Source organism: Bos javanicus, chromosome Y (assembly GCF_032452875.1).
Source record: "Bos javanicus breed banteng chromosome Y, ARS-OSU_banteng_1.0, whole genome shotgun sequence".
Lineage (NCBI taxonomy): Eukaryota > Metazoa > Chordata > Mammalia > Artiodactyla > Bovidae > Bos > Bos javanicus.
The window spans coordinates 3,585,062-3,587,526 of record NC_083898.1 but is presented as its reverse complement, the minus strand read 5'-3'; the positions used below and the strand labels follow the sequence as shown (position 1 = coordinate 3,587,526).

General features: G+C 34.7%; 1 pseudogene; it reads left to right on the top strand.

Annotated features, from left to right (window-relative positions):
* The first annotated feature begins 336 nt into the window (after window positions 1-336).
* On the top strand, window positions 337-2,103 carry LOC133243832 (heat shock transcription factor, Y-linked-like; annotated as a pseudogene).
* The last annotated feature ends 362 nt before the right edge of the window (window positions 2,104-2,465 follow it).

Below are 2,465 nucleotides of genomic sequence, written 5' to 3'. Positions count from 1 at the left end.
TCAAGAGTGTGTGTACAGAAGGATGATACATCACTTTTAGTTCAGATATCAAGTAGATTTATTGATATGGTTTTTCTGTGTAAAAATTCTTTAGGAATGAGGTTTTGCAGCCTTCATGGCTTTGGTTAGTATTTCTGTAAGCAGTGTGTATTTTAAGTTGATGCTGAAGTAAGCACTGGTTGAACATTATCCTTCAATTGCTCGAAGACCAGTGACTTTGTGATGTCACAGTTACCCTTCAATTGCTAGGTGACTTTGGGGAACTCTGTGACGGTCTAGAGAAGTCTGTAGGCCAGCCAAGCAGCATTTGACGTTGAAGTGTGTAAAATCAGACAAATGAGAAAAATATCTGAAGAAAGACTTTCTTTGAGATGGCACATATTTCTTCAGAAATTCAAGATGGGACTCCTAAGGATGAATCAACTGGTTCAGAAACCTCCGTTAGATCTTCTTTGTATGATTATACACTTACTAGGGACTCAGTTTTGAGATCTATGATTGAAGAATATGCTTTTCAGGCTTTGTCTGAGGATCTTGTGATAAAAAGGCTATGCTACACAGATTCTGTCTCTGAAACAGATGAGCTGAATGATTTTCTTTCACATTTCCACAAAACTTTGGAGTATAGTTGCAAATTATCAGCTTGAATCTATTAGGTGGGATGAGAGTGGTGTATGTATAGTGATCAGTGAAGAACTTTTTAAAAAGGTCTTGAAAAGAAAGGAGCCTTTCAGAATATTTGAAACCAACAGTATGAAAAGTTTAGTTTGACAGCTTAACCTTTATGGGTTTAATAAAAAGCAACAAACTTTTCAAAGATCTGCTTCACTAGCTGACTTTCTGGAAGAAGAAAACATCTCTCTTTTGAGCAAGGTATTCCAAAAATTTCACTTATTAGCAATACATAAGATTAAATCATGTGACCTAGAAAGCATGTTCACATATGTAGCTAAAACGGAATTTGAAATTGAGATACTAAATTTTTAAAAAAAGTTTTATTTTTTGAAGTTGAGAACAGCTGGAGGTTAAAATATTGGATGTTTAAAAAACTTTCCTAGCAATGTGAAACCAGATACAAGTCCTGAAGCTACTTAAAGTGGTATTTACTGTATATATACAACATATTTTTAGTTGAGCATAATTGTTTCTAACATGTTACCTGTTAAAACTACTAATGGAGGTGTTTTATTTGATGCTATTTAATTGGTGTCATTAAAGGAATAATTTTTTATAGCTTAGCTTTGATTGTCAGTTTTACCTTGGTTTATAAAGAAACTAAATAAGTTTTTCTTTGATTTTAGTTACAGACCTACTATAAATCAAAATTCCAAACAGGCCATCCCCAACTTTTAGTAAGAATGCAAAGAAGACTTGGAATTAACAATGTGTCTCTAATATCTTCATTAGTTCGAGATAACAAGACGTATGTTAAAGCAAGGGTCAACATAGATGATCATAACTCTGATTTTCTTTGAGAAACAAGTGGAGAGAGTGCATTTTCAGCCTCCACAACTTTAACTGTGCCATTCATACAAAAGCCTCATAGCAGCCACATATTTGCTAATACAAGTGCTGTAAGTCCATATGACTTACCTTCCCCATCACGAATATCACTTAGACAAACAGACCAGATTGTAGTAGATCAACCTGCTGTTTTTAAAACACTGAGCATTTTTAATTGGCACTCACATAGCAGCTACACTCAGGTAAATGGCCACGTTGAGGACTTCGCTACTACAACTACATCTACTTCTCAGAACCACATTGTATCTCCATTACAGAGCAGTTATTCCAGACTGATGGTGGAACCTTCTAAATTTCCAGACATGTATAGCAATATGTCAGCCCATGACAGCCCTTTTCCTATCCTGCAAGAGAGGCAACTCATGACCCTCAATGCGAGTGATCGTTTATACATCTGCCTCCTCTCTTTCAAGTCAACTGATCAACAATCATCATCAGATGAAAACTATGCTAATTAAAACTGACCTATCAAATAAGTGTCAGATTATGGAGCCTAAAGAAGATTGAACTTTATATTGGGAGATGTCAACAAATACCTAAAATTCTTGCATTTCAACAATAAATTTACATATTCATCTTCATAGTTTCATTTTCTATTTTCAAACAATGAAGAGTAAAATTATGCTTTAGTTCAAATGGCTGGCTATTTTACTGCACGGTTTTATAAACTCTACAGTTCAAGACAAAATTTGTTATGCATCCTAGGTAACTGACACCTGGTCTAATGTTTGTAAGCAAAAAAAAAAAAAAAAAAGAGAGAGAGAGAGAACCAAGGGAAAAGACGTAATGGATGTAAAGTGATTTCTGAAATCATCCCTGCTGAAATGAATGGGTGGCTCAATTAGGATGGTATGGGTGAAGGAAGAGATGCAAATAAAATCAGAAAAATGGAAATACACAGGATGTACCTTAGTGTGTTCACAGTTACCTTATATTCTATT